We start from the raw sequence: 26,041 nt of genomic DNA, 5'->3' as shown, positions 1-26,041 counted from the left end.
GGGAGAGGGATAGAGAGTTAGAAACATCGATGAGAGAGATCCATCAGCTGCCTCCTGCACGCCCCCTACTGGGGATGTGCCCGCAACCAAGGCACATGCCCTTGACCGGAATCGAACCTGGGACCCTTCAGTCCAAAGGCCGACGCTCTATCCACTGAGCCAAACCGGTTCGGCAGAAATTCTTTTTTTTCTCTCAAGAATGTTCAGTGAATGTGACCACTGCGCTTAGTACTTTTTCTTGCAACTGACTTAAGAATGTACTATATTACCTTCATTTTACTTATGAGAAAACTGAGACTCAGAGAAGTGGAGAGATTTGCTGAAGATTTCATAAACAATGCCATTCTATCTCCCAATCTTCCTTCTGTGTTACACAGTGGAGTAGCAGCCGTGGGTACCAGTTATCCTGAATTTACACAAGAAGTGAGGTTGGCCCCAGCAAAACTCCTGAATGTGTTGTGGTTTGATTCCCTTCACAGGAAGGGGCAAGTGAATCAGGAAGCCCAAATTCTCATTTGGGCTGTGACATTAAAAGACGATGGGATCCTGGGAAAGTCATTACTTTTAAAGAATAACATAGTAATGATATGGAAGTCATTACCTATGCAGATTTTTTAAAGAATCATTTTTTAAAACCCTCAAATTTTCCATATCTTCCCCACCCCCATCTCTACCAACATTTTCCAGGGATGTTTCACATTGCAAAGCCATACATCTGCATAATGGTTTTCCTTATGTTTGTTTGTTTTGTTTTGTCCTGTTTGGTTTCCTTTCAGGATTACCTTATCCAAGACTGATTCCAGGTAGACTTCCTGCCAGAACAGAAATTAGCATCCTGCCAAGCTTCTCGGAAACCTGCTACAGTCCCAAATTGTGGTCTTCTCTCTCTGGGTGCCTCAAAACTCTCTCAGGGTTTTGGTACGATCAATATTATTTTTATAATTATACCCAGATATTTACCTCTCTGTCTCTCATTCTCCCCTAAGTGCACCGCGGAGTTTTCCAGGGACTGCCTGGCATGTGGCATCACAGCCGACTGCGTGCAGAGGCAGATATGAGAGTCCAGGTGTCTTCCAGAAAGTCAGGCATTAAAGGCATTTGTAACCAAGTAAAACAATGCCACTAATTTTTCCTTTGGCTAATTTATGTTATTTGGGAAAATACAATGTTTAATTAAAAATGTTATTGTTTATGTTAACACGGGAAAGGTTTATTTTTAAACAAATTCATAAATATTTTAATAAATTTATTGGTTTTAATTTCTAATATAGTAAATATCAACAAATAAAACCCACATAAACATATATTTTTAGAGTTTTCAATACATTTTAAGAGTTGAAAAAGGTCCGGAGACCAAAAATTTGAGACCCCCTGTGACTGGCCTAAGGCAATCAATGCTTGCCTTAGTGCTAGGATGGGCTAGGGCTGCAGGCTTGCTCATACCTGGGAAGGGGATGACACTTTATCAAGACCTGCTACATCTATACGTGCTCCCCAAATGCAACTGGCAGCAAACACTCTTTATCTGTTACTGCTCTTATCTCAGTAAGTTTCCACCAGTAAACCTATTCCAAGTAGAGTGTGTTTACTTCTTGATTATTCACACATATTCATTTGGTATCACTGATTTAAAATTTCTGTTAAAGAAATGAGTCCAAATATAAAACTCAATTAGAGGTTCTCAGAAATAGGTGAGTCAAAAAATATGAAGAACATTTTCTCCCTTTTTTAGATTCTGGAATTTTAGATTTTTCTGGCTTTCTGTATGGAGCCAGGGAGAATGATTGGCTATAAGAAAGTGTAAGATTGCAAACCCCTTTGATAATGTTCTCATTAATCTAAGTCCTGGGGATGGTTACTAGGTTATGTTGGTAAGAGGAAAAAAGATAAGATGCTTGGAATAAATGACACTTTGTTGCTATAGCAACCTCTAATTTGTTTATGCCTGCAAGTATCAGTGCTTTGAATCCACAAATATGCTAACTTTGGTTTGGCCCCAGGACTTGCATAGTCCATGGGAACAATCCTATATAATAAAGAGTGATATGCAAATTAACCCTCATGCCCTCACAAGATGGCTGCCTATGACCAGGCTGGCAAGGGGGTTAGTGAGGGATGCCCAAACGACTGAACAGCAGGCTGCATGGGGTGACCAGGCTGGCGGGGGGGGGGGGCCATGAGGGGCAACCAGGCCAGCAGGGGGGGCAGTTGGGGGTGACCTGGCTGGCAGCGGGAGGCAGTTAGGGGTGACCAGGCCAGCAGGGGAGGCTGTTGGGGCAATCAGGCTGGCACGCAGAGGCAGTGAGGGGTGATCAGGCAGGCAGGTGAGCATTAGGAGCCAGTGGTCCAAGATTGTGAGAGAGATGTCTGACTGCCAGTGTGTGTGTGTGTGTGTGTGTGTGTGTGTGTGTGTCACTATAGTCTGTAAAAAAAAAGTGTAACTTTTTTCAGGACCACATTATGACTTTTGTAGGCCTCTAGGCAATTTTGCCTCTGTGGGCCCCTTCTTCCATAAAAACATATTGAAATCATATTTTATGACTGCATTGGTATAAAAACAAATGTCATCTTTGACTTTAAAGGTTAATTTTTTCTCCTGATTTTAAATAAATTAAAAACATTTTGGGGGGGTGGGGAGCCCAAGAGATTTTAGCATTCTCACAATAAAAATAAATAAAAAAGAGTTAATTAAGGGCAGTGATATGATGGATGTTAATTATCTCTATTTTTTCACAATGTATATGTATACCAAACCATCATGTTGTACACTTCAAATGTATACAATTATACATGTCAATTATTCCTCAATAAAGCTAGAAACATTTAAAAAACAATGTAATTTATAAGAGCTCTGTCAAGATGGAGGGAAGGAGAAAAGATGGGGAAGAGTCCATTTGAGAAGGTGTGTATGCTTTTTTTCATTAATGAGATAGTTACAAAAAAGGAACTATGATAAGATAAAAACACAACTGGTAAGTTTAAAGTTGAAATATTTTCACTGCTGCTCAGCAGTGTGCGCCTGCTTGTGTGTGGGGAGGGAAGCTGATCATTAGGAAGATTAGAGCAGTTGTAGAAAACAAAAGTCAGTGCCTGGCATTATGAGGCACAGTAGACACAGCACCTGGGAGCCAGAATCCTCTCACAGAAACAGGCTCAACATAAGTCTCCTGGGGCCCTTTATCTGCATTGTTTTGGTCTAGATTGCTAACATCCCATGAGGAAGGAAATAAAAACAAAAGAGGAAAAAAATAAATTAGAAAGCAGATCACAAAAATAGCTCAACTGTTAAATATATTCAAGATCTACATCTTTGGAAGAAATTATTAAAATGTACATGCTTCTGGAAAAGCTAAAGAAGTAAGAAAGCACAAATAAAAAGAGAAATTGCTGGGGGAATAATTCATGCAAAAATGATGTAAGTTACATATTGTGTGTACATACAAAAGTGAAAATCCTAACAACGTTTTTTTTCTGTTAATCTAACCGTATAAATTAAATAGAATAAAGTTGAAAAACAATATATGAACACTCATGCAAATATTTTAAATGTTATCTAAGAATTGTTTCTAAAAAGTTTTTGAGGTCATTTTTATTGTGGAGTCTTTGAAACTTGTGTTAGCCGATTCCTATGCTATGTAAATCAAATTTTCCAGAAATATAAAAGATGCAAAGCCACTCAATTTACTTCATGAAGCAAGTATAGCTGATTTCAAAACATTACAAAAATGGCATATAAAAGGAAACTGGATCAAAGAGACTTATTTATTCAAAGTAAACCCAACAGTGCATCAAAAGAATAATGTACAAAAAGAAGTCAGACTCACCACTGAATTGCAAATATGATTTATTATTTTGGAATCTAACTCATGTAAATAGGTCAAAAAATAAATATCCCAAGCGATTATTAAAAATCACTTGGTAAGTTTAAATTCTTACTCTGATTAAAATAAACTAAAAATATAAAAATTACTCTAAAATATTCTAATTATAACATCTATCTGAAAATATTTACACTAAAAGGTGATAAACTCAAGGCCTAACCAGTAAAAAAAAAAAAAGGATAAATTATGCACTGTTACTTTATAATAAAATATTTTACACGTATAAAGCTATTCATAATGTACACATAAGGTCCCTCATACACACAGTATAGCAAAAGAAAAAATAACCATTTATATTGAGAGAGTTCCGCTCTGATTTAATTCCCCTTTTTGATTAGCATCCAATTTCATCAAGGATAAAAGGTATCCTGAATTTTGTATTTTATTATTTCCTTAATATATGACTAAACAATGTGTTGGATAGTTTTGTATGTGCTCTGGCTCTATATAAATTATGTATTATTTGCCATGTACTTTAAACTTAACATCATCATGAGAGTCTCATGCTGATAGTTGTAGCTAATTTCCTTCTATTTTCATTATTGTTTACCACTATAGAGTTACCTACCCTTCTTCTGTAGATGGATAGTCAGGTTATTTGCGTTTGATTATTTGCTAGGATCATTCTTGGGTCAATATCTTGGTACACAATATCATGTATGTTTGACTAGAAACATTTCTGCTCAATAGAATTTTTTGACATGAAATATTCTGCAAATCTGCACTGTATAAAAATTTAGGGCAATTATCCTATATAAGAATAGCCTAAAATGCTAAGTGTCCAGTTGACCGTTCAACCAATCAAAGCGTAATATGCTAATGATATGCTAAAGCTGCTCAACCGCTCGTTATGACATGCACTGACCACCAGGGGCAGACGCTCCAACCATTAGGTTAGCTTGCTGCTGGGGTCTGGCCGATCAGGACTGAGTGAGAAGGGCCAGACATGCCCTGGAGCCCTCTTGTGGTCACTCCCTGGCTGGCTAACTTCCCACATCCGTTCCGGCCCCAATTGTGCACCAATGGGATCCCTCAACCTGGCCTGCACCCTCTTGCAATCCGGGACCCCTCAGGGATGTTGGAGAGCCAGTTTTGGCCTGATCCACAGGCCAGGCCGAGGGACCCCAGTGGTGCACGAATTTGTGCACCAGACCTCTAATATTTATTAATATTACACAATAACTAGGTTTTTTGTTTTCTTTTTTTTCTTCTAGAACTATAAATGGATTTGCATTAAGCCTTCTCATTTTAGCCTCCACAAGTCTTACTTTCTAATTCATTTCATTTTGACCTATTTGCTTTGCCTTTTTTATGGTTATTTTTTCTCTTCTTTATTGCCTTCTATTAGATTAATGATACTTTTCATCATTTATTTTTTTTCTTTCTCTTCTAACTCTCTATCTCTGGTTTTTAAACAGTATCCTTGAACATTTGTCATCTTTACTTACTTTTACAAAAGTCTAAAATTTATCAAAGTGTTTCCTATACTTGTAGACAATAAAACATTTAACAGTGCTTAACTCTTATGATCCCATCCCATCTGTACACTATTTTTCATTGGCACTTTAGCATTCAATTTAGTATTTTAATACAATCTCTCAAATTGGCACTAATTTTGTAGAATTAAATTAACCTAATAAAAATCTAATTGTATTATTATTTTAACATATGGTTGGCATTTTTATAAGGCTATATTTTTATGGGCATTAGGAAAAACCCATTCTCATTCATTTTTGGCATATTTTAAGCCTCAATGTAGCTGGGTAAACTTGTGCAAACTAAAATTAAACTCCTTAAAAGTTATTTCAATTTTAGGGAAAATATCCTATTAGTAGTTTTCATGTAAATTGCTAGCTAATGAATCATTAGGAGAACTTTAGGATGATGGTTCTGTGAAAATAAAAGCACATTTTGATTGGCCCTGTCTACAAAACTATCCAGGACATTATTAAATTTTTTACTTCCTATGAAAATGTAGCTATTTGCAAAAATTCAATAAAAATATGTCTATTTCTACAAGATCTAATTGGATAAACTGAATTTATAACCATATCCATGCCAGAAATGTCACATTTGAGAGCAAGTTGTATTTAATTAGATAGGACAAGCCTGCTATTCAGAAATAAGGACTTCACTTCTTATGTGGGAAAGATACATACAAAGACCATCCAGGAAACTGGTCCAGTCCCTCTTCCATGCTTTGGAATTATGTTTAATAAAAAATTCTATTTCTTAGTAGACCAAAAATTTTTATAAACCTGGAGAATTTCATAAAAATATATATTTATTCAGTTATAGATTTTATTGTTGAAAGTTGATAGTTGCAAACTGGATGGTTTTTGTTTTATAGCCTCAAAATGGATAAACAAACAAAGGCAGTACAAATTATTTGTAGCCAGATAAAGTGATCAAACATGACTCAGTGTCCTGCCAAGCTTCCAGACAGAAGTTAATCTCTTCTTTAGTTCTTTTAACTGCACATTAAGTTCTTTATGTATTAACTAGAGACCCAGTGCACGAAATTTCTTGCCTTCGGGGGGGGGGGGGTGGAGGAGAGTGCCTCAGTTCAGCTTGTGCCCTATTGCAGTCCTGGAGCACTTGGGGGATGTCTGGCTAATGGCTTAGGCCCACTCCCAGCTATCAGTCGGACATCCTTAGCGCTGCTGCAGAGGTGGGGAGGCTCCCGCCACCACTGCTGCACTTGCCAGCTGTGAGCTTGGCTGAGCAGCGCTCCCTCTGTGGGAGCACACTGACCACCAGGGGGCAGCTCCTGCATTGAGCGTCCCCCTGGTGGTCAGTGCTCGTCACAGTAACCGATTGCTCTGTCATTCAGTTGACTTGCATATTAGCCTTTAATTATATAGGATTATCAACTCTTATTGCCTCTGTGCACATAAAATACACCAAATAGAAGAGAACATTAAATTAATGGTACTCAGAACATTTGTGCAGCAAGGTTTATTTGTTCAAATCTATTCCTTAGGTGTGGAGGTTAATTATGGTGGGGTAGGGAGAATAGGGGATGAGGTGGGGAGTGAGCTGGGAAATGAGGGGAGAAAGCAGATGAGACTAAAAGGTGAACTAATATTTCCCTGAGTTTAGCCTAGACAAGTCCCAGTGAGGCACAATACTCTTCCTGGCCCTCCCACCAAACACCAAAACCACAAGGGGGAAAGTGAGCAATGATACTTGCACGGGGGTGAGCTTCTTAGATCTTATTTTTGTGAGTTTTTTATTTTTGAGTATTTAAACATAATCTAATCATCATATTATTTGCATAGATATGGGCAGAATATCAGGGAACACCACGAGAGAGGGTAATACCTTGAAACTGGTCTCAGTAGAACACCATTACCACTGCTAGGTATGAAGAGATGGGACCTAGAGAAAGAGAGAGCTAAGTATGGCCAGGCCTACAGTAGGGCAAGTGAGATGCTTAGGGTGCAAAGTTTAAGGAGACACTCTCAGGATCCCTCCTCTAGCTACTGCTCCCCTACCCCCACCCCATTGGTTGCCCCTGGAGTTAATTTCCCTAAACTTCTGTTTCTCTTACATCATTGGACATGGCCTAGAGGCAGAATTTGGGAAGACTGACAGAGGAAATTTGTCATTTATCACAGGATGCACCACTGAAAGGTGATTCTGTGCTTACTCACCAGACCTGCTCCTAAAAGCAGAGGTAGGTTGAAGGGAAGTAACTCCTGTCACCAAGGCTACATTCTTCTCAGGCCATGCCCTAGATTCAGCAGTGTTCAGGCACATTTGGTAGCATATTACTGGGAAATTTCTTTCTTTCTTTCTTTCTTTCTTTCTTTCTTTCTTTCTTTCTTTCTTTCTTTCTTTCTTTCTTTCTTTCTTTCTTTCTTTCCTCTCTCTCTCTCTCTCTCTCTCTCTCTCTCTCTCTCTCTCTCTCTCTTTCTTTCTTTCCTTTCTTTCTCTCCTTTAGCATCCATCCATAACCTGTACTGTCTAGGCATTTTTTAGCAATCCATGATGATCTGAAATGTATAACATAGGCAGGGGGGAAAAGACCTATTTCCTCTTTTCTACTTAAAATAATTTTTGTATAGGAGGTCTAGAGATATCTTTATGGAAATGAGATAGAAATCATAGCAAACACATATAGTAATCATGGCACCAGGGACTGTTGAAAACATTTAAAATATATTTGACACCCCCAACCCTGAAAGATTACAAAGGCAAATTTAGAGTTTGTGAAGTTTAAATTTCAGAATCGGGTATATAATTTTATATTTGTAATTTGTATTTATTTTCACAAAGGATACTTTCAAAGTTGTTTAAGCCTTAGGCTCTCAACACCTAGATGCGCCCTTGAGTATAAGAAGATCCACATAGAGAGTTTAAAAACCTTACCCAGATTTGTGTAGCTGGTAAAGTTGGCAGAGCCAGATGCAATCCCAGGCTGTTTGCATTTGAGCACAAACTTTCACTTCTAATCTGCATGGTCCAAGAAGACCAGAGAAATCCTGTATCTCTATGCCCAGGCCTTCCAAATCATTCTGCTTTAAGTCTTTTATCTCAGTTACAAATGAGATAACGCTTACATCTTTTCAATTTTGACTTCACTTGAATTTATTACCAATTCCATTGTAATAGTAAATATCTTTATGATTATTATGATAAATCAACAAGCACTGTGATAACCCTGTTTTCCAGAGTCTTTCTGATGTTAATAATTTACTTAAAATTATATAAATTACCTACCTAGGAAGTGGAGAATCTGTGATTTAAATCCAGGTGAATCTGATCCAAAGCTCATGTACCTACCTGCTACTCAATATTGCCTAAACTGAAGATCTTAGATTTACTACTTATGTTTCTATTGTATTTTTATTTGCTATTTGTTGAATACTATTATGTGTGAGAAACCATGTATACCTTAAATTGTCATAATAACTTTCAAGATAGCCGAGATTATCTTCACTTCAGGGGAGGTAGTTGAGATTCACAGTGGTCAGTATCTCATCATTTGTTCCAGAGCTAGTAAGTGTCAGAGGCAGGATCCTGCTGAGCCCTGAATCTGAAGTGGAGACTTTCTGCTCCACCTTCCCTGGTCTTGGGGAGCTGGCCTCAGGGATACTTTGTGAACCATCCACAGAAACAAGACTCAACTACCAAAATAAGACTCATTTCCTCAATAAGCTGCCAAATCAGAATCCCCTGCCCTTGAATACTCCCTTTATTCTCTGAACTTTGGTTCCAAAAGATGTTTGGCATTTTCTAAACAGCAATGAAATCCACCCCTAAACTGTAAAAATTTATTCAAGCTTTGGAGGGCCTATTTCCCAGTAGGGGTTCCAGAAACATTTTGAACATTCTCAGCATTATCATTGGAGTAAACGTGGAAGTTCACAGGGTGCCAGTACTGTATTGTCATGATGCATGTGCTAACAATCATATCACTACTAAAATTTACTTTGTACAAGTATTAGCATCTCCATGGGACCATTCTATTGAGTTAAATATGTCACCAGAAACAACAAAAGGATTTTTCTTTGTCCTTAAGTGTGGCTTGAATTGATTTTTCTAAAGGGCTCCAAAGTGTGTGCTTTCATTCTATAATCCATCCTAAGTGTTTTAAAATAAAAGAACTATCAAATCATTTAGCAGAACGAGGCCTGTTGATGCCCAGAAAGGCCAATTTATATTCAGTTGGTTCCATGGCCAGCAGCATGATTGATATCATTCAGATTTGAGACCTGGAGTGATAAATAGTTACACATGGCCAAGCGCCACACTTCAGGGCTCATGGGCCCCCAGTGAGTTATGTTTTTGTTTTGCCCCTGGTTCTTGTAGGTTGAAAACTTCTTTTTCATAAATTAATCAGTGATGGCATTTGCATTTCTGATTTGTTGCCTCTCTCAAAGGCCTTCACTTGCAGTTTATAATGCCGGATGGCACATTTTCAAGCTGCCCAAAGAGATATGAAACAATTGGATAATCGAACGCTTTCTTTTTGTTATCATGGCAAACAAATATAGGATTCTCTAAAAGCTTCCTTTCAAATGCAAGGACATCAAAGTGCAAAGACATTTTTACATGTTTTTATTATATGTTGAATGTGTATAAGATATTTATTAAAATTTATGTCAATTAAAAGAAATAACAACAAAGAAAATAATATGATCTAACCATCCATTCTAAGAAAAAATAAATTTCTTTTGATATTTTCTGTCTGCTCCTCCCAGGTTCAATTCTGTATTCAATTTTAGGTTTAAACAAAGTATTGTTTTCTTTAAATGTTTTTGAATCATGTATAAATGAAATCACACTGTGTGAAAATTTTTGTGATTTATCTTCCTCTAGAGTATATTTGCAATATTTATTCATGTTGATACTTCTAGCTATAATTTATCTTCATTGCTGTACACGATTCCATTATGTGAACATGCCACAACGTATCATTTCCAAGTTAATGGAAACTTAGATTATTTCTGTTCTTTTGCAGTCCTGTTATAAATATTCTTATATATGATCATTCCAGTGTATATCACTTGGTATATATGAGTAAGAGTAGTATAAGTTTAAAGTGTACGTCATGTTGATTTGATACACTTATACATTGCATTATGATTAGTTATTTGCTCATATAACTCCATGAGAAAGATACATTTATAATCCCATCTTATGGGTGGGAAAACTGAGGTGCAAAGAAGCAAGGTCAATTCCCTGAAGTTGCTTATTTAGTAAGCAGCAGAGGCTGGGTTTGAACCTATATAGCTTGTTTCTGCAGCTCAATACCATCCAGTAGAGCCTGAAAAACACTCAGAGGAAGCTTAAAGCAGAAAACTATTCCCTCCCAGTCAACTCTAGCCTCCTAATGACAAGAAGAGATCATTGAGGTCCTCATGGTTTAACTCTGCAATGTGAACTGCCAAAAGGTCACTCCTATAGAACAATCCAATTTCCTTTTTTTAACATTGGAAGCTCTAATTCATCATCTATGTTTAAATTTTTTTAAAGTTTTGAATAAATATAGAGCCACTGGAAGTTGTATAAAATGTCCAGGACATTCCTGTGTACTCTTCATCCAGTTTTGCCCTGTGGTACCACATCGTATAATATAGTATAATATAATCCACAGACCTTATTCCAATGTCACCAATTTTACATGCACTCATGTGTGTGCGCGCACGCACGCACGCTATTTGGTACAATTTCATCACAGCTATGCAACCATCACCATAATCAAGATATAGAACTGTTTCATCACCACCACTCCCTCATCAGCCCTTTATATTCACACCTACCCTTCTTCTCATCTATATTTGACACTCAACATTTAGACAAAGCCTGTGTGCCTTTGTGGAATACCCCAAGTCTTTGCTTGGAAGATCTTTGTTCTAAGCCCAGAAGAGAGCAAAGTCAAGAGAAAGAAATTGGGTTGGAGTGGGATGGGCAATTCATTGTTCTATTCTCAATTGGATTAGCTACCAGAAAACATGTATGCATGCTCTGACTCTCCCATTTCTGATCTTACGACTGCATTATAACTCTGAGGCCTCAGTTTCCTCCTTTAGTGAATGGGGATAATGGATGTAAGATCACTTTATTAAAACACAATGCTAGCCTAATAGAAGATTGGTCCAGGGTCATCTCTTCCTCTTCTACATACTCCACTGAGCAGCAACCACACGTCTATCCTCCTTTTAGGAAACATGTACACTGCTGCTGTGTTGTAAACAACGTGCCCTGCTGGGACATTGTGGAGGGATGACAACAATTTGGATTTCTGAGGCACATGCTGTGAAATATCTGACAGAGGATAGTTAATGTCAGAAATCCTTGACTTTGTCAGAGAAAACTGAAGGACAATTTCCCTGGCTCAGATATTCACCAGTAAATGGAGGTCATGTAGAGAGCATATGATTTACATTTCTTCTAGCTGGTCACACATGAACTGAGCTCTATAACTTTGGCATTTTCTTGGGTTTTGAGTTTTCAATTCTGAGGAAAAACAAGAGGACGATAGGGAGTACAGTGGACCACAGCATGGGATGTCTCATTTATAATCTTACAGTGTTATATATACAGAAATACTTCTGGTGAAATAGAAAGAATCCTAAACCAAGGAAGCAGAAGAGATCCATTCTTGACAGAGCCCTGTCATGTTAATGGTAAGGATATGAGGTCTTGGGCAAATCGCTTAGCCTTTTTGAGTCTCAGTTTATTTATCTGCAAGATGGTGTATACTAATTACTCACCTATCTTATAGGTTCTTATGATGAATAAAATTTAAAAACATGTAAAATGCTATATGAATTGCTGTATGTGTGTATAGCAATTCATATACACACATAAATATTAGATATCATTACAATTATTATTGTTATTTTTCAGGAAAAAGAATACATGTATGTGAAATTGTTCTGCTCTTGACAGCCTAGAAACCAAAAAGCAATTATCAGCTGAAAACTGGTATGTTGTGCCTCTCAAGATACATGATATGACAAAGGCTGTTTTCCTAGGAGAGTGTGCAGAATACAAGAATTTTTAGCAATTTAGAGCCAGAAGAGAGTTGAAAATATTGCAAGTTTAAGTTCCAAATCCCTCATTTTACCAGATGATTATATCAGTGCCCAAACAAGGCGACTTAAGAAAATTGTAATGGATACTAGACTGTAATAAATAAGGGACAAGATAAATATTAATGGGATACCACCTATGGTAAGATCAATTCTGACAGGGAAAGAAGATATCAAGTAGAATGTACCATTTGTACAAGGCTTTAAAAGATGGGTATCAATGGATAGAGATTGTAAGAACACTCCATTCAGAGGGGCCAGTGGGAATTGAGGCTCAAAGGTGGGAGTCTACAGAGTGTGCCTGTAGGTCTCATTTTAGTGAAATACAAGCTATATGCTATGTGTATGCTGTGATTTCCAGGGAGAAGAGGAAGACTAACTCCTATTTGAGAACCAAGAGTATGTTGAAGTATTGACCTTTCTAGAAGAAAACAGAGATACAAAGCATTAATTTCTCTCTGCTGTTGGAAACTTCCACTCATTTAGACAAAGGAAGTCATCCCAAACTTTGCTGTTCATTAGAACTGCCTCTCCTCCTCAACCTCCCCTTCATATCTCTCTCTCTCTCTCTCTCTCTCTCTCTCTCTCTCTCTGTCTCTCTCTCTCCTCCCTTCTCCTTTCCCTCTCTCTTAAAATCCAGTAAATTAGGAATAACTGTACATGGAGAGAAAAAAATTCAGGAGCATGGATGAATAAGTATTTTTACAAGCACAATTGCTTGGGTCCAATATCACAGTAAGAGGAGTTTTATCCTGCCTATTTATAAGATGAGGAAAACTACACTCGGAGATTCCAAGGCACATAGTAACATACATATAAACTCAATTAAGTCTTCTGATTTAAGTCCAGTTATTTATTTTTCTTTCTAAACACCCTTCACAGCAAAAAAGAGAGAGATTTTTCCCAGATTAAAGAGATCTTTCCCAGATTAAAGGGCCTGCTTTATTCTCCTTGATGGCTAAGATCTTTTCTATGTCCTACTAAGGAAAGAGATTGTTGCTGTTTTTTGTTTTTGTTTTTAATATGAATTTCTTTAATATGTGAAGCTTACACAACAAGCCATGTGAGCAGTTTCTGAGTTAAAATTTTGGGCAGATTTTTTTTGTCTTGTTAATCTAGAAAATAGAAATATTCTTCAGGTAATTGTGTTAAAGGAAAATAGAGTTCTGAGTAACTGGATCCTTGTTCTGAATCTGGACAAAGACTAAGTACTAGAAAAAATTACCAATGTTTACTTTTACAACACTGGAGTTTAAAATGGGGAAAAATTCAGAAATATTAGTCACATAGCAAGGGCATTTTTTATTACAATATACCATTGTTGTGAACTATGTCAGTCCAATTAGGTGTCTTAAAAAAAAGAAACATTATTTTGCTACAGAATGAAAATCTTTTCAACCCTTAAGAGTGAAGATAAATTAAATGGCCCCGATTGAGCACCAATTTGAACTAGAAAAATCTGTATTTTTCTAGGGTCTGTTGAGTTGTTAGGGCTCTTACTTTTGGAATGTAAAAATGGCCCCAACATTCTTCATCCAGTTTCTTCCTGTAATTAAGAAATCAGTTTTAAAAAAAATAACTAGTGCATGAAAACCTAAAAGAAATGCCATTGCTTACTAAGACTAGAACAAGATGTTCAGGCTCTTCTCACAGGATTGTGTACTGGTGGAGTGTTTCCTTTATCCATGGACTGGAAGACAACCCCAAAAGGACTTAAACTCTTTGATTAAAATAATGAGTTAAGCCCTGGTCGGTGTAGTTCAGTTGGTTGATTATCCTCCCAGGCACTGAAGGGTCACTGGTTTGATTCCAGGTCAGGGCACATGCCAGGGTTTTGGGCTCGATCCCTTGTAGGTGGCATGCAGAAGGCAGCTGACTGATGTTTCTTTCTCTTTTTCTCTCTTCCTCTCCCTTCCCCTCCTCTAATCAATGAAAATATATTTTAAAAAATGAATTAAAATATTAATCAGTTTGTTTCTAGCTGTATGCTCTTGGGCATATTATTTAATGTCTCAGAGTTACTGTCTCGTTATATTTAAGAAAATGGAGTTACAGATAGGGTCTTGCCAGCATGCACTAAGATAATGTATTTGTAGTCGATATTTGTCTTCCCCAAAACTTCTGAACACCCTTTCTAGATTTTAGTACATCATGTATTCTCACACTCCAAGATTAAGTGAAAGAAAAACAAAGCTCTATTTCCCAGCTTACCTCACAGCTAAGTTGCAAAGTTCTGATCTAGTTTCTGCCAATAAGGTCCCCCAGTCCCAGAATTTTATCCAGAGGTGACCTACAGGAGGAAACAGGCTGTGTTCAAGCTAATGTGAGAAGCAGCAGAGCAAGTGCTGTTCCGGGTTGGTTCCAAGGAGGCAACAGCTTGTCCATCCTACAAGGTAGTTCCTGAAAGGTCATCTTGAGTTTGTTTCCCCAAACCTCCCAGTATGAACTATTAATATCCCTTAATAATGTATTTGTCCTTAATCTGGACAGGCCAGGCTGCTGTGCCAGTGCATTTATGATCAAATTTAAGCAAGAAAAAAAAAAAAGACAAGAGGCAACCAAGTGGATCACCTGAGTTCCTCATATACATACTTAACCCTTTCCTCCATTGTGAAACAGCATCCCCAATATTTTCTGCTTATTAGAGCCAATCATCTCTGCCAAAATAGTAATTTTTCTTTTTGCATGCTGCTCCCTGACACAAGGAGCCTAAAGAACCCAGGCAGAAGCTATAGTTTACAATTCGATGGGACTCATGTCTTATGACCCCTTAGGATGTCATTATTTTTAACCTTGCAGAGCAGGAGTATCAGGGATGAAATCATCATCATCATCACCACCATCAAAGCAAAAAAAAAAACCCAAAAAACAAAACACCAAACAGATGAAATAAAAACAACCTCATGGTCACAGTTTTAGAAGTTACTATAATATGTACTATTATCACTATAATGTTTTTCCTCAACCTAGGCCTCCTGTTTCTATTTATTTTGGTAAATTAGTTATGTACTGCTGAGTACATCAAAAGGAACTTTAAATATACATAGAAATGATAAAATTAAAAGGTATTTTACTAACATGGGAAAGGAATAAATCAAAAGCCAAATATGAAGATCTGGAAATTCTGGTATTTTTTTCTCTGCCCCCTTCCCAACCAATAACCAATGAATTAAACAGCAATGCATACACTTGGAAGAATGATTGCACTAAGACCGCGGGGCATCAGAGATAAGTTATTTCCATACACCACAAATTGCTAAATGTTGCATCAACAGAAATACTGAAGAAACCCACTGGGGAGTTGATCATAACTTCTCCTCCCGGGTAGAGATATGCCTAAGAATAGGCAGTAGAAGGGTATTAACAGCTCCCCAACAACATACCCTAAACAGAGAGGCTTGGGCTCATATTGAAAGCAGACTTTGGTGCAGCTATAAGTTCATCCATCCTTTGGAGTTCATCTTGCTTGGGTTGACCAGTAGCACTGAGTTGCTGCCAGTCACATGGGAGAATGCCTTAGTTTTGCCTCTGGTACAATTAACCACACTAAGCAGGGAGTGGAGCTCAGTGTTAGGGCCTTCTATGAGAATTGCTGATACGATGTTATCTGAAGCTACTGGTTTCCTATATTAATAATTGACTAAATATCTCCTTTTGATCTGAATGTAGCAGGTGAAAGAATTCATCAGACTCTTAAATCAGAAATGAATTCAGCTTCTGTTTCACTATCAGCCACTACAAGGCAAATAGAGATCAGTACAGATATATAAACAGGGAAAATTTCCAGAAACATGAAAAGAGTCTGCACTTCAAACAATTTCTGAAGGTTCAAAAAAGTTGAATTAAACTGAAATAGATTTATTTCATGAAATTAAAAAGTTAAGAAAAAAATTAAAAGATATTTAGAGAATAGCTGAGGCATTTTAGAAGGCGTCCCTAACTGCCTAACAGTTATTTAGCTAGGTATAGAATTGTGGGGTCTCACACATTTTCCTTTACAGCTTTGTAAATGGTGCTCCTTTGTCTTCAGATTGTTTTTGTATGGGAAAATTTTGAAGTCTACCTAACATTAGCTTAATTAATGTTTTTCTGGGATGTTTGGGGGATTCTTTATCTTCAAAGTATAAAGACTCAATCAGTGTGTATCTGGAAACATACTCTATTTTTTGTTATTTTTTAAAAAATATCTGCCGAAACCGGTTTGGCTCAGTGGATAGAGCGTCGGCCTGCGGACTGAAAGGTCCCAGGTTCGATTCCGGTCAAGGGCATGTACCTGGGTTGCGGGCACATCCCCAGTGGGAGGTGTGCAGGAGGCAGCTGATCGATGTTTCTCTCTCATCGATGTTTCTAACTCTCTATCTCTCTCCCTTCCTCTCTGTAAAAAATCAATAAAATATATATATATATAAAAAAATATCTATGTATAAGGTACATCTCTATTTTTGAAAATACTGCCAGAATTAAACAAGGTTTTTCCCTCCCAAACTATAAATCTCTTGGTTGATGATAAAACACTAGAGATATTCTCAATAAAATGAGAAAGAATAACATTTTACTTAAAATTATTAAAGGTTTTAAAAAGTGAAATAAGATATAAGACAAGAAGGAAACAATAAAATTATACTTTTTCTCTTTTATAAAATGACAATTATCATTACTTGTAGGAGATTAAACTGTCTTATAGAACTCAATAAAACCAACAGGAGGAAAATTATAAGATTGTTTAATATGACTAAAAACCTACACCTAAAAACAAAATCAAAAGACTTTATACTACAATAGTTAAAAATTAGTAAAAATAATAATCTTAATTACAGCATAGAAAACTACAAATAATTACAGAATTATGAAACATGTAAGAATTATACATTGAAAAATTTTATATAGATTCAAATAAAGGGAAAGCAATCATCCCAGGAAAGAACAAAATATTAGAAAATTTTAAATTATATTTGAATTAATTTTTAAACTGGTTTAGATTTAATAAAACTATCCCTCTGATAAAGCATGTGGGTTAACTATTTCCTTATACAAAGATCAATTTCACTCATCTATAATTAGAATTATTGTGTTTTGTTTTGTGGACCTATAAAATTTTAATTTCTCTTGGGTGATTAAGCATGCAAAATAACTTTTGACATTTTTAAAAAGAAGAGTTATAATTGGATTCTTGGTCACACTGGATTTTAAAACATATTAAATGTTAAAGTAATTAAAACTGTAATACTGGTGGAAGAACTAGTGAACAAATCAATTGATAGCACAGAGAATGACTGTGTGTGTGTGTCTGTGTGTGTGTGTGTGTGTGTGTGTGTAGTGAATTACTTGTAATTTATACAAATCTCTTGGGGAATCAAGGAAATTGGTTAAGTATTCAGAAAAAAAAAATGTGGTCTTCCTGCCAAACAATACTGTAAATATTCTAAGCAGTTTAAAGCAGCAGTTCTCAAATTGTGATCTCTTGAAGCCTGGAGGTCTCTTTCAGGGATCTACAAGATTTTAAAAATTATAATAACAAAGATTGTTTATTAACATTTTTATTTTCACTGTGTTCACATTTGCACTGATGCTGCAAAAGCAATAGCAGGCAAAACTGCTGGTACTTTAGCACAAATCAGGGCAATGGAACCAATTGTACTAGTAGTTGTATTCTTCACTGCCATCACCAGCAAGGAAACACACGTCAGTTTCACCTAAAATGCCCTTGAAGAAACCTTAGAAATTATTAAGTCTCTTTCACCTTGACCTTCTAAAGAGCTTGTTTCATATGCTGTGTGACAAACGGAAGACATGCATATGACATTCTGCTCCATATGGAAGTGCAGTGATGGTTTTGAAAAGAACAATCTGGGATTGTTTGAGTTGAGAACTCAACCAATTGCTTTTTTCATGAAACACCATTTTTACTTTGAAAGAACACCTGACAGGTAAATTAGAGTTAATGAACAAAATGAACCTGTCATATCAAGGAACACAATTGGCCACATAATTTACCAATAATAACATTTGAGCTTTCAAGCAAAAATTAGAATTTTGGAAAACTTGTATCCATCATCAAGAGCCTGACAAAACTGAGGTATAGGAAAAGTACAGCTTTCTAAGGTGGTAAATAGCAAGAGAACATCACTTAAGCCAAGATGGGCAGGAACATTGTCCTGAAGGTAAAGGCACTAATTTGTCACCTACAGCAAGAATGAGGCTTATTGACACTATTTTCATCACTAAGTGAAGCTGCATCTGTACTCAAGGCCTCTATGCACCCTGGGGATGGATTTGCTTGATCAATTTCTAAACGATAATCTTTACTTGCCCTAGAGCAGTGGTTCTCAACCTGTGGGTCTCGACCCCTTTGAGGGTCGAATGACCCTTTCACAGGGGTCGCCTAAGACCATTGGGAAACACATATATAATTACATATTGTTTTGTGATTAATCACTATGCTTTAATTATGTTCAATTTGTAACAATGAAATTGGGGGTCACCACAACATGAGGAACTGTATTAAAAGGTCGCGACATTAGGAAGGTTGAGAACCACTGCCCTAGAGCTTTCTGAAGCCTGAACTACCTACAGGTTCTCCCATGTGACAAGAAGGACTTTTTGGGCCAGCATTTCTTATTAGCACTTGACTTCATACAACACATTGTTCCCGGAATAAGGGCCCTAAATTAATTCCATCATTTTATGGTCCTCCTGCACTTTTAATTCAGCATAAAAAATAGCCAGAGGTGAAAGAACACATTTAATTAAATACTGTATGCAGCTGATGAATGTATACAAAAGCATCACCCAAGGGGTATAGATTTTTATAATGAGCTTTTTCTGTGACTTTCTTTGACTTCCAACCCTGTTTGAACTTCTCTAAAAGGCCAGACCGCTTTTCTCTTTTACTTTCCGTTTTACAATGGGCTTTCTTGGAATAGCTGTGTTGGTTCCGCATGCTGTCAGCACAGCAGGGTCCATCCTCATGATGCTTCAACTCTCAGAGATACCCTGAACTGTCAGAACAATTCTTGACTCTCTTAATGAGACTCAGCACCCTAGTCCTGATGTCAAAGGAAAGCTTTCTCTAAGGAGTTCAAGCGGCGTCTAGTGAAGATCTTATTGTGTGCCATATTGTCGGCAAAACGATAAATATTTCCCACAGCTTAAACAATGACCTTGAATTTACTAAGGGAATTAACTAAAATGCAGTAAACTTGGCTATGTTTTCATAGACCACCAGGGACAAATTAGAGATTGTATGAAAGATGTTTCCATTGATGCCATTTGTTCTTTTAGGGGACAAATATTTGCTCTCCAGCCCTGTCTCCATGAATGCATCTCAATGAATTCACACTGTGGCTGTAAATACTAAAACTTTACACTATTGTATAAATCAGTCACTCATTTAACAAAATGTATTTACTGAGTGTTGCCCCTGTGCTAGAACCAGTGCTTGATATTGGAAATAAAAATGAACAAATATAGTCGCAGTACTTTAGGGTCCTTGAAGTCTGGGGATGGATAAAACAACAGGTAATTTCAATACAGAATTGTTAAGACGAGATTCTCTTATGTTTCATCAAAACAACCCTTTGGCCTATCTGAGCACCACCATGTGTACCAGACATTCCACTCAGAGAACACAAGTGACTTATCTGATAGACAGCTCTGTGGAAAGATGGAGTCTTTGGGACTCTGCTGTTCAACTTCCTATCTTCAGAGAGCAGGAGTTCTCTGCAGCTCTGCACTATTCTGGTAGATGCAACTTGGCAGGACAGATTCTACTCCAGTGGGCGGGAGTGGGCAGCTGCTACAGTAATCCAGCCCTGCCCACAGGGGGGTGGGAAAAGTTTAATGCTGGGTTGGATGCAGAGGTAAAGCCAGAACTGTCACTTAGCTTTAGCCAGTATCAAGTTGACATGTTGACCTCTGTGTGCCATTCCCTTCCTTCTCTCCTACCCCCACAGGTACGTAGCTCCTAAACTCCAAGGGACCCCATGAGACTTGCAACCAGGGGCACACTGGTTAGTGGCAGCTCATCCCCCTGAACCTGTCTCCAAGGCCCCTTTTGCTCTGACTTCCCAGTGAAGCAAAGCCTCGGCTCTTCTGTTGCCTTTTCTATGCCCTTCCTTTTTTCACTCTCCTAAGTATGTTTTTGCTCCAGTCAAAATATTCTTGCTTGCTTTTCTATACTTTATCTCTGATTAATATCTTTCCTTCAAAAAGAAGGGTCCCAGGTTCGATTCGGGTCAAGGGCATGTGCCTGGGTTGCGGGCACATCCCCAGTGGAGGATGTGTGGGAGGCGGCTGATCGATGTTTCTCTCTCATCGATGTTTCTGGCTCTCTGTCTCTCTCCCTTCCTCTCTGTGGAAGGTCAATAAAATATATTTAAAAAAAAAATTCTTGCTTGCTTTTCTATACTTTATCTCTGATTAATATCTTTCCTTCAAAAAGACAAGAACGGAGGTCTCATCCTCTCACCCATAACACTAGAATTGTAAGAGATTGTATGTCTATTCTTTGAAGCCACTAAATTTTTGGCAATTTGTGATGCAGCCATTAGAAACTAAGGCAGGTACTAAAACATGTGTTAGCCCCATTTTGCAACTAAGGCACCAAGGGACACAGAAGTTAGTAACTTGTTCACGGTCATGTAGCTACAGTGGCAAAACCAGGACTAGAACCTGGCTCAGAACCCATCTTCATAAACACAGCATCATATTACTCTCTTGGTAGCGAGTTCCTTCCCTCTGAGACTATTCAAATGCAAATTGAAAAGTTTCTGGATGGGGCTGTAGCTTTAAATAAACAGGAATACTAGATTAGGATTTTCATATACCAGTCCACTGTATCAGAGTTTAAAAACAAAATCCAAAAGTTCCTCCTTAACACTCTAGGATTCAGTAAATTTAGAGTGCTTCTCAGGAATCTATATTTTTAAAAATAGTCCTCTTTCCAGTGAATTCTCATAGTCTATTCATATTTGGGAATGATAGGACTAGAGACTTTTTGCAGTTTTGGGCAGTATCGAGTACCTGTCTTCTCTCCCAAAAGCAGGAGGCTGAGGAAGGTCAGGACTGAAAGCAAAGAATGTAATTCCTTCCATTTTTCTATGTCATCCCTGTGGCCTAAGATTACAGAATTGTTCTTTATGTTTCTTTACGAGTTCATCTAAAGTTCTAAATTACTAGCTGAATAAGTTCATGTTTTACTATTTTGGTGTTTTGCAATAAAATAAGGAAAACATAAAATCAGACATGTCCCAAAAGTAAGAATAGGGAAAGCAAAAAGTACGTTGTGAGTCTACAGATAGGAAGCTTAATAATCACAGATGGAAACTCATAATAAACGAGAGTCTAGAATGAGACAAGCCAAGTCACTAGGATTTAATTGCTCTGGAGTCTTGAGAGCTTTCTAGGAGACATCAGACAGGAGGGTGCTTGTTTTTTTTTTTTTCTTTTTAAGAGAAGTTTTGTGTTTTGTGTGTGTGTGTGTGTGTGTGTGTGTGTGTGTTTCATACAGGTGTAGCCACATCTGTATTGGACTCAAAGAGTGCAGAAGTTGAACATTTTAATTGCCATAATTATTATCCTAAAGGTAAGGAAGACCAGGCAGAAGGATTGTGACCTTTCTAGTGAAAACAGAAAGGAGGGGCCACATTCAAAGGAGCAATTCGTATTTGGCCTTCCTAACCACAGCTTCAGAGACCACATGCAACTTGACCAAGGATGTACAGCTACTGTGCTGTGGAGCGGGGATCTGAATTTCTTTCAAAGACCTTGCTCTATACCTGGGCCTCAGTGGTGGAGCAAGCATTGGAATCCCCTGGAGGCCTCCTTATAACAGATCTCTGGGATCCACCCTGAGGTTCTGGTTCAGTAAGTCTGGAGAGGGACCCAGGAATTTGCATATCTAACAAGCTGTCAGGCAAAGCTGATGCTGCCTGTCCAAGGGCCTCACTTGGAGAACCACTGTGTAACTACACCCTTTGGGGAGGATTTAAGAACTGTAGCCATGCTGGCGTGGCTCAGTGGTTGAGAGCTGAACTATGAACCAGGAGGTCTCAAGTTTCGATTCCCAGTCAGGCACATGCCCAGGCGTTGTGGGCTCAATCCCCAGTTGGGTGTGTACAGAGGCAGCCGATGAATGATTCTCTCTCATCATTGATATTTCCATCTCTCTCTCCCTCTCCCTTCCTCTTTGAAAGCAATAAAAATATATTAAATAAAAAAAGAGAAATGTATCAAAAGGTTCCTTCAGCTAAAAGGCTTTCAACACATTTTAGACCAGAAGTTGCAAACTCTTGACACCAGACATCTTTGTTTACAGTGATTAATTTTAAATCATTTATTCAGTGGTCAATATTAGAAATCCGAAGATTTCAGATGAAAACCTTTTTCTGGAAAAGAGCAGATCACCTGGCATAGCAAAAATCGAGTGCAGCTTAGTATTAGCTTTCTCTTCCTGACATTGCAAATATCTGCTTTGCCCTCTATGTAATAATGATGTGATAGGTAGCATTTATTGTGTTTTTAAGCTCAATTATTTGTCAGTGCTCTGAGAGATGTACCTGCATTAACCGTTTAACCCTCACACTCCTCCATGAGGAGTGTCTAACTCAGTAAGTTAAGGCTGAGGGAACAAACAGAACACATGAACTACCTTGACTCAGATCCAGTGAAAGTTTATTTCCACAGCTCACGCTTATAAACTATACTGCCTTGCAAATGATAACAGCAACACTAGTTGGGCCCGGTTGATGGGTACTTAACATATATTAAGTCACTTAACCTTCACAACAACACTATGAGGCAATATAACTATTAACATTTCATAGAAATGGAAACAGGCAGAAAGAAATTAAGCAACGTGGCCAAGTTCGCATAGTATTAGTATAACAGGTACTTGAATCCAGGCCGCCTGACTCCAGAGGCGATACTTGCAATGTTTATGCTCTGCTGCAGGCATTCATGTTTGTGACTCTGATCTAGACCCATGCCTCCTTTTACAGATGAGGAAACTGAATATTTCAGAGGTAAAATGACTTCTCCAAAAATTGCAGAATGAGTGAGCAATAGAGGTCATGCTCTTACCTGTGAATACCAACAAGGACTTTGGCAATGACCCCAGTGGGAATTTTGATTCGTTATCATCGTAATACAAATAGCAAAGAGGTTAAATAAATGTTAACGAGATTCTACTCATTGTTTTTACCTAAAGATCATCTCAAATGAATATCGGAATTATTCTCACCTTGGCTGCATATTGGAAAATCTCACTGAGATCTTATAAAAAACATTATGTGAGGCCCCACTCCAAGCCCATTAAATCAGAATCCTTGAGGGATGGTGTCCATATACAGATGATAAATAGATATAGATACAGATTTATTTTATTTTAGTATCCCTGGTGACTCTAACGTGCAGCCAGAATTAAGAAATGCTGGATTACACTGTCAAAATATGCAGACTAGAGACAATGGCTGCTACTTAGTCATTGATGTTATCTTTTTCTGAACATTGTATAGGTTCCTATAAAGCTATCTGGGTCCATGTTCAATGCCAACTGCATCCCTATAAGCAAATGCAATCGTTGCTTGTTACTGATGTGTGTCCATGAATAATTGATGGGTTTTACTTTGCTCCAGCTCCTGATTAAATTCTGTGATGGAAGGGACCTGGGCACTCCCTTTAAAAAGTAAACAGACTTATTCTGTTGAATGGTGCTGACTATTTTTTTCGGTTAATTTCCATGTTTATTACTCTTGACCCTTTCCCCCAGCTAATGTGACATTCTTTCTGTTGTTTATATGTGATGGACTTATGCAGTGACACTGCAGAAAATGTCACTGAAAAGTTATCATGTCCCAAAACCACCTTTGCTCCTTGGGACAGCAATTATGTGATTGGTCATTGTCAGTTTAAGAGGGGGGAAAATTAGGAAATTCTGCACACACCAATTCAACTGGACAAGTAAATTCAAGTCCTATTTCACGTCATGTTCAGCTTCACAGAGGTAAAATAATGAGAATTATTCAAGCGATGCTTTGGCAGAAAAACAACATGAATTTGCATAAGCATTTTCAGAGCAGTTTGTCTTCTGCAATATTTACCACACTCTGTCATGGTTATTCTTTTAAGGACTGACTACCTTTACTGTGAGGATTTAGGCTCTGTGACTATAGGAACTGTGTCTTCTTCATTATCATGTCTCTAATTGTGTATTATAGGCCCTAAATAAACATTTTTTGAACCTATAAATAATTAAGTGAGTAACTGAGTTAGGTATTGAAGACAGGGAGAAAAATAAGACATGATATCTGTTATTGAGGAGTTTACAAGATTAGGAAAGAAATAGGAATGTTCAAGAATTAAAATTCAGTGTGGTAAGGGTCGTAGGTATACACGTAGGCATGAAGAAGAATATTCATTCTTATATTCAATGAATAGATCAAATCTACCCCAGGGTAGGAACAGCCGTAAAAGTTAAAATTCCTTGAATGTACCTTGTTTTATAGATTTGAATCTGGAGCAATATGAATCATTTACATAATTTTGAAACAATATTAAAAGTATATTCCTAAAATTAAAGAAAAATGAAGCAAATGAACTTAACTGCGGGTCAAGTTAATGGCATAGCAACACAGAGAAACAACTGAAAATGATTTTATTTAAGACCCAACAACTTGAAGGCACATACTTGGTTAAATATACCAGGAAGTCTCTCTTATTGATTTACCTTTTTGCTGTCTATGCTATATTATTACAGGATTAGCCCCCCATTTGCTCAGGCTTCTCTTTATCTATGCCCTTAGGTATCTCTCCCATAATGATTCTGGGCTTATGAGGTGACTCTGGGCTTGTTAAGTGTTGCCGTGATAGAGTGCCCCAAACTGGGGGCTTAAACAACAGACAATTGCTGTGTCTGTTATTAATTAGGAACCTGTCACTTCTCCTAGATTTTGAGGACTTTGAAAGAAAATGCACTAAATCTTAGTACAAAGCCTAGTATCTGAGACTCAAATATTTATTAAAAATGAATGGACTATTGAGGATGACAGTAGCTAACCCTTTTGGAGTATTTTCTATATATGAGGCATTCGTTTAAGCTCTCTATATAAATTTATTTATTTATTGGACACAACAACTCTATGAGATAGGTACTATTATATATATATATATATATATATATATATATATATATATATATATATATATACCCTTTTTATAATAGAGAAAACAGAGGCACAGAGTGTTTATAAAATAATGTTGTGAAGCAGTAAGATTCAGAATCAGGGATTAAAATATGCCGCGCTGACTCCAGCGAAAGGGGTATCAGAACAGGTTCTTTGGATTGTCTTCTGGTTGAAACGACAAAAATTTTGAAAAAAAAAACACATGAACAAAATAAACCCCTAATACCTCAACATGTATCTCCGCTAAAAACAATAATAGAAGGTAGAGGTGGAAACTTATAGTCGTGAATGATCCCCAAAACTAACTGTTTAGAGAACCTAATAAACCAATACATCTGCAAAATAGTAATATATATAAATAATTAATATCATTCTGTTTCCCAATATAGTAATAAAATTAGACCCCACATAGTTTATTCTTGTTTCTTTGTAC

Source organism: Myotis lucifugus, unplaced genomic scaffold (assembly GCF_000147115.1).
Source record: "Myotis lucifugus unplaced genomic scaffold, Myoluc2.0 scaffold_143, whole genome shotgun sequence".
Lineage (NCBI taxonomy): Eukaryota > Metazoa > Chordata > Mammalia > Chiroptera > Vespertilionidae > Myotis > Myotis lucifugus.
Note: the sequence above shows the minus strand (reverse complement) of the source record.